Raw genomic sequence first — 8,277 nt, 5'->3', positions numbered from 1 at the left:
TGATATAGACTATGACTAGGTAATAGGTTTAGATTATGTGTGTGTGTTAATGTGTGTGTGATAAGAACTGAATTTAAATACACCTTCATCTTGGTCTATATAGAGATTAATGATTAAATTATAAATAGATCTATTTAGTAATATTTTGATTACCATTTAAATAAAATAATGTTGAGATCAATATTGTATTTAAATAAATCTAGGACTACTGCAACATTTCTTAATATGTCTGTCTAGAATAATGTTGAAATAAGTAAAATACGACATTATATTTTTATTTCACCTATGGTGCTGTCAACATTTACTTAAAATGGACATTATTATTGTGATCATATTTCTTTTAGACTTCGGGCCTATTAAAATCTCAATAGACAATATTTAGCATCGTTTTTTTCTTTCAACGCTGGATGAGTGGATCCCTGTTTTTTGTAGCAAAGGTTTTGGCCTTGTAAGGGCCCCAACTGGTCCAGCTCATACTAACCACATGGGCCCCATTTGGGGGAGGAACATTGGCCCAAACAGGCGCCTATAGGGCTGAGTCTGGGCTCAGTCAGGGGGCCCAGAAAATCCCCTTGTGAAACCCTTGTGAAGCCTGTAAGGGGAAGGACTTGTGGGCCCCAACAGGGCCAAAGATAATTGGCCCTTTGGGGGCAATTAATGAAAGCCCAAACATGGCCCTTAAGGATCAAGTCTAGGCACAATGAAGGGGCCCAGATAAAGCCCAGATAGAAATCCTAATGGGGCTATTATGGGGCAAATGTTAAGGGTATGAAAGGGCTAACCACATGGGCCCCATTTGGGGATGAACATTGCCCCAAATGAGGGCCCTAAGGGCTGAGTCTGGTCTCAGTTTGGGGGCTAAGATGAAGCCCTGATGGAACCCTCATGGAGTCAGTGTGGGGCTAACATTTAGAGCCTGAAAAGGCTAAACACATAAGCCCCATTTGGGAGGCGAACATTAGCCCAAATGGGAATCCTTAGGGCTGAGTCTAGGCTCAGTTTGGGGGCCCAGAGAAGCCCTGATAAAACCTTCATAGAGCTAGTGTAGGGCTCACATTGAGGGGCCTGAAAGGGCTAAACACATGGCCCCATTTCGGAGGTGAACATTAGACCAAATGGGGGGCCTTATGGCTGAGTCTGATCTCAATTCAGGTGCCCAGATGAAGCCCTATTGGAACACTCCAAGAGCCATTGGGGGGCAAACACTGAGGGGCCTGAAAGAGCTATACACATGGGCCTCATTTGGGGGATGAAGGTTGGCCCAAACGGGCGCAATCAGGGGGCCCAGATGAAGCCCCGATGGAAACCTAATTGGGCTAGTATAGGGCAAACGTTGATGGGCCTGTAAGGGCTAACCACATGGGCCCCACTTGGGGGGATGAACCTTGGCCCAAATGGGCGTCCTTAGGGCTGAGTCTGGGATCAGTTATGGGGCCCAGATGAAACCCTATTGGAACCCTCATAGAGCCATTGTGGGGCAAACACTGAAGGGCGTAAAAGGGCTATACACATGGGCCTCATTTGGGGGATGAACGTTGGCCCAAACGGGCGCAATCAGGCTTATTTGGAGGAGGAATGGGGGCCGTTAGGGATAAATCTGTGCTCAATTAGGGGGCCCAGATAAAGCCCTGATGAAACCTACGCTAAACACATGGACACCATTCGGAAGATGAATAGGAGCCCTTAGAGGTGAGTTTGGGCTCATTAGAGGGCCCAAATAAAGTCCGGATAAACCGGATGAGTGGATCCCTGTTATTATTAGCGAAGATTTTGGGCCAGGTAAGGGCCCCAACTGGACCAGCTCATACTAACCACATGGCCCCCATTTGGGGGATGAATATTGGCCCGAACAGGCGCCTATAGGGCTGAGTCTGAGATCAGTTAGGGTGCCCAGAAAATTCCCTTGTGAAACCCGTGTGAGGCCTGTAAGGGGAAGGACTTGTGGGCCCCAACAGGGCCAAAGATACTTGGCCCTTTGGGGGCAATTAATGAAAGCCCAAACAGGGCCCTTAAGGGTCAAGTCTGGTCTCAGTTCGGGGGCCCAGATGGAGCCCTGATTGAACCCTCGTGGAGTAAGTGTGGGGCTAACATTGAGGGGCCTGAAAGGGCTAAACACAAGGGTTCCCATTTTGGAGGGGAACATTGGCCCAAATGGGGGCCCGTTAGGCCTGAGTCTGGGCTCATTTCAGGGACCCATATGAAGCCCTGATGGAACCCTCAAAAGCCAGTGTGGGGCTAACATTTAGGGGCCTGAAAGGGTCAAACACATGGGCCCCCATTTCAGAGGTGAACATTGGCCCAAAGGGTGGCCCTTAGTGCTGAGTCTGGGCGCAATCAGGGGGCCAAGATGAAGCCCTGATGGAAACCTAATGTGGCTAGTATAGAGCAAACGTTGAGGGGCCTAAAAGGACTAACCACATGGGACCCATTTGGAGGATGGACATTGGCCCAAATGGGCGCCCTTATGGCTGAGTCTGGAATCAGTTATGGGGCCCAGATGAAGCCTTGATGGACTCCTCATGGGGCTAGTGTGATCTGAAAGGGTTAATCACATGGGCTCCATTTAGAGGATGAATGGGGGCTCATAGGGTGAGTCTGTGCTCAATTATGGGGCCCAGATAAAACCCTGATGAAACCCACATGGGGCCAGTGATGGGGACAAACATTAAGGTGCCTGAAAGGGCTTAACGCGGGCGCCGTTTTGAGGATGAATGAGGGCCTTTAGGGTGAGTATATGTTTATTTAGAGGGCCCAGATAAAGCACTGGGGAAACCTACGTGGGGCCAGTGATGGGTGCAAACATATGGGCACCTTTTGGAGGATGAATGGGGGCTAGTTAGGAATGAGTCTGTGTTCAATTAGGGGACCCAGATAAAGCCCTGATAAAACCCACGTGGGACCAGGGATGAGGGCAAACATTGAGAGGTGAGTGTGCTCAATAAGGGACCAGATGAAGCTATAGTGAAGGTTAGTAAGAGTCAAACCTTGGAGGAGGACTAAAGCGCTTAACACATGGGCCCCTTTCGGAAGATGAATGGGAGCCCTTAGGGTGAGTCTGTGTTCAGTCAGGGGTACCAGATAACACCCTAATGAAACCCACATAAGGCCAGTGATGGAGGCAAACATTGAGGGGCCTGAAAGGGCTAAATACACGGGCTCCATTCAGGGGATGAACGTTGGCCCAAACTCATGCTTTTTTTTTTCGGGGGTTCTCCCCCCCCCCCCCACTTTGCCATTCGTGTGTGGTGTCCATAATTAATCCCTATTACATTATGACCCTTCATTCTTCCCAAAGATTTTTATTGTACCCTACAATATGTTCTTCCTGGAGTTAATGTATAGAGTGTAGACACCCCGCCCTTGCCAGCGAAGCAATCTAACTTAAATAAACAAAATTAAAGCAAATAATGTCACAAAAATCCCACCACCCACCGCCCATGGTGCAATTTTTAAAGCAGTCACTTCCAAAGTGGTCTATATAGACCCCAGAGGTCCACGAAGACTTCCAAGGGGTCTACGAAAAAAAAAAAGATTTGGGTTTCTATGACATATAATTTATTTGTTCTGTTCTATTAGACGTTGATAAAGAATTTACACCAGGGGTGGGCAAATTGTTTTATGCGGCCCGCGAATACCTACAGAAATTATGTGTACCCACAGTATATACATATAAAAATGCTAATCTATTAAAAATAATTCTAAATTTCCCTACAAATTATTTTGGTACACATACATATGTGAACAAGTATTTTTCTTGTGGAAAATAAACAAGTGTAATCACAGGTCGATGGTGAATGACTATAATTTGACAGCAGTCACAAGTATAACAACTAGAAAGCTAGTTCCACAATTCAGGAACATTACGCACGAGTGTAAATAGTTAAATTCCTCACATTAAGTACAACTGGACATTTGTGGTGAAATGTTGTAATATGAAAAGACAATAGCAAATTTAAAAAAAAATCGTTAAATTGGTTTCAGAAATTGCTAACTCTAGTAATTCCTCAATTTAGAATGTGAAAAAAAAGGAAAAGTGAATGTATAATACAGTATAAATATGAATTAAAAGACATTATACAGTTAACTAGCGTATTTTTCTAAGTTGTATGTATACACACACACACACATATATATACATATATATATATATATGCGGCCCCCCATTCCCAAAATTTTGTTAATGCGGCCCTCGATACAAAAAGGTTGCCCACCCCTGATTTACACTTTTGGAAATATTTACGGGCCCTAAATATGAGAGCGTGTATGTGTCGGGGGCGGCTCCCCGACAAAATAGCGGGAGCAAAATAGCGCCGCCAAAAAAATGGCGTGAAAAAAAATTCTTAAATTTAACATATGCGCAAATTATGCAAGAATTATAATAAGCTGCTTATTTTTTGTGATGGAAAGTAAATGTTAAAGTACTCTCTTTCTCTGCAAATATGGCATACTTTTAGAAATACTAATGCTGAAGAAGATAGAGACCACAACAAAAATGCTATTCAGGACCTTCACTTAAATAAGTCCGGTACTTTTATACACATCATATATAGCCTAAGTATGCCCTATTTTGTCGGGAAATTATGTCGGCGCTATTTTGTCCGCGTTTGTTTTTTGTCGGCGCTATTTGTCGGTTCAGCGTCGGGGGCGCATTATAAAGCGGGTTTTTCCAAATTATGTCAAAAGACTATGTGGGAGGAATAACGCTGCGCGGGTAAAAAAGAAATAGGGACCTAGAGAGCGAAAGAACAAGAGAATGGGCCGTGACATTGCAGTGTAAGTCACATTCATTCTCGGGCTCAAAAAGTATGTTAGGTTGATCGTTAAAGCATGGCCCGTTTATTAAAAAGTGCAAAGTAAATTATGCGACTTGCTCAATCGGACCTGGACGTAAGGGAAATTACCAAAGGCCTGGAAAGTGGCCACGATAGTCCACGATAGGAAAGGCGGCCGACCGACCTGACAGCTATAGACCAATATCCCTAACATCGTTTGTAGGGAAAATAGCTGAAAGAGTGATAAACAGAAGGCTCATGTGGTACTTGGGAGAAAGCAAAATCATCGCACCTGAACAGGGCGGGTTCAGGCAACATAAAAGTACAAATGATCAAGCGATGGTGTTTATGCAGTCAGTAGCTGACGGTTTCCCGAGAGGTACGGTAAGACGCAAGGGCAAATTGACACTGTCAGTATTTTTAGATCTTAAGCCTATGACAGAGTTTGGAGACAAGGATTATTGCTAAAATGAATGAACCTCGGAGTATGCTCAAATATATATCGGTGACTAAAAAACTTCCTAACAGACAGGACAGTCCAGTCGCGCTACGGATCTAGCGTGTCTCGCAAAAGAATACTTGAGCAAGGTTTACCGCAGGGCTCATCATTATCATGTACGCTTTTCTTAGTCTATATAAACTTAATTATAAACGATCTGATTGAACGATTGAAATGTTGATCTCTGCTCTTCGCTGACGACCTGCTCATCTGGCAGACCGGGATATCCGCTGCAGCTCTCACGGCGGAAATCCAACGTGACCTCGTCACGATTTCGTTCTTTACCCGTATGTGGAAAATGGAAATAAATTGTACTAAAAAACCCAAGTTCAGACCCTATTCACATTGGGAAAAAGACATCCACCAAGCAGCCATAAATCTAAAAATTGATGGGACCACGCTTGAATCGGACCCACGGCCCTGGATCCTAAGCTGGTCATGTCTGATCATTTGTAAGAAGTACGACAAAAAGCCTTAGAAAGATTGAACGTCATAAAGCTAATGGCCCCCCCCCGATCGAAAGTTTATGCCATCGCCACCTCCCCATCCCACCAGATTGGCCAACATACTAAATGGGGGAGGGGGCGAAATAATCTAGAAGCAGGTTGAAAAATAATTAATTCGTATATATTATTAACATAATTAATAAATTCGTACACAGATTGTGTGATTTCTTTACTAAAATTCGTTCCCGAAGGGGTGGGGGAGCTGAGCGGGGGGCGATTGCTCCTACCTCGCTCCCCCCCCCTGGATCCGCCAGTGAATTGGGGCCATTGTGTTTAGCCCTTTCAGGCCCTTTAAAGTTCGTCCCTTACTGGCCTCCACTAGGGCTTTATCTTTGCCCCCTGATTGAGCCCAGAATCGCACTTTAAGGGCTCCCATTTGAGCGACGATCAACCCCCGAAATAGGGCCCATGTCTTTAGCCCTTTCAGGCCCCTCAATGTTTTCCCCTGTTAATGGCCCCATGTCTGTTTATCAGGAATTCATCTGAGCCCAGGCTTACCTCTAAGGGCACCCTTTCGGGCCAACATTAATCCCTAAATGGGCCCCATGTGTTTAGCCCTCAATGTTTGCCCCTCTTACTGGCCCCGCATGGGTTTTATCCTGAATTCATCTGGGACCCTATCTGAGCCCAAACTCACCCTTAAGGACCCCTATTGTTTGGGCCAATTTTCATCCCCCAAATAGAGCCCATGAGTTACAGCTCTTTCAGCTTTCTCAATCTGTGCCACTATCTGAGCCCAAGCTCACCCCTAAGGGCACCTGTTTGGGTCAATGTTCGTTCCCCAGATGGAGCTCATAAATTAAGCACTTTCAGGCCCCTCAATGATCACCCCTCTTACTGGCCCCACATGGGTTTCATCAGTGCCCCTTAATTGAGCCCATGCTAACCCCTAACAGCAGAATGGGGCACATGTGTTTAGCCATGTCAGACATCTCCAAGTTTGCTCCTTACATACAGTAGTGGGCATAGATCAATAAAAAAAATGTATCGATCTATCATATAGTACCGTTATTTGATATAGACTAGGTTTAGATTTGTGTGTGTGTTTGTGTGAAAGAAAAAACCCAATTTAAATACCATCTAGATCTATATAGACTAATGATAACATTTTAAATAGATATATTTAGTAATATTTTGATTACGATTTAAATTAAATAAAGTTGAGATCTAAATTGGCCTACTAGCCTATAAGTCTTATCTACATCTATCTGAAACTATTGATTTTTGTGCCAGTAACTGTTGGCGCAAGTCTTCTATACTGTACTCTTGTCAAAACAAAAAAAAATCCAATTTTAATAATAAACATACCAGTACCAGTGTACCATACACACGTTTACGTGCTAATGAAATAATGCATTACAATATATTACATTAAAATATAACAGAAATAAGAAAAACAAAACACAAAGACAGATCCATAACATTTTATTAAGACTTATTAATTCTTAAGAGTATAGACAAAAAAATCATTACAAAAAAAAGTTAGATCTAGAAATAATCTACATTTGCTCTATAACTTGCACTAGATCTAGTAAATGTATGAGTTGTTTAAATAAAATGGATCTACATTTTCAAACGCTATCGAACTTTTTCAGAACTATATTTTATAGTTGGCAACAAAAGAGAACTCATTTTAATTTATTTTTTGGTTTGAGTGGTATATATCTAATTTATTGGTAACCAACCAAGCCAATCTGGCAACAGTTGCAGTTTGTAAATATTGACGCTCATTGCGGAAATTGCCTTCCACTGTAACTTAATTGTTTTGTTTCTGTATATGCCTAATTAATATTAATACAAATAAAATAAATGTTGACATTTAGATTTAAAAAATTCGTTCTTTCTCTCTTTCTTTCTCTCTCTCTCTCTCTCTCTCTCTCTCTCTCTGTGTATATTTATATTAAGACTTGTCTTCAAGTCCGAATATTAATGACGATTGGCGTATTTCCCTTGGCTACGCAGCCCCAGCTGTGACCTACATATTATGCCACATCCAGGGCAAGCATAACCATTGTCCGCAACTAATAGATTTTTTGTTTTTTGCCGTCTGCGTCTGTCCTCGGAAGCTGATTTTCTTTTGGTCTCAAATGTGTAACCCACGGCTTTTGTGAGTGACCTCCAGTTGTTTCATCCTGAAGCTGCATGCAACCAGGTGCTCTCTTCTATGTCAGCTAAGGCTAATTGGCACCTAAGCTCGTATTTAAAGAGTTTCTGTGGTGCAACTCTGTTACGTCGACCACGTTTTAGCTCACCAAAAAAGATTGCTTTTGGCATACGTTGGACCCCCATACGAGATACGAGCCCTGCACAGCATTGCTGTCAGACCATAAGAAGTCCCTCTATACAAACCATACCGGCGTTGGCAAGGACATCACAGTAGAAGCAATCGCCCCCCCCCCCCACCCCAACCTCACCGAATCGGCTAAGATACCAGAAGTGTAGCGATATAATATAAATTATATAGTAATTCAACTATTTTTGTTGACTAAATATGATTTCT

Source organism: Biomphalaria glabrata, chromosome 2 (genome assembly GCF_947242115.1).
Source record: "Biomphalaria glabrata chromosome 2, xgBioGlab47.1, whole genome shotgun sequence".
Lineage (NCBI taxonomy): Eukaryota > Metazoa > Mollusca > Gastropoda > Planorbidae > Biomphalaria > Biomphalaria glabrata.
Note: the sequence above shows the minus strand (reverse complement) of the source record.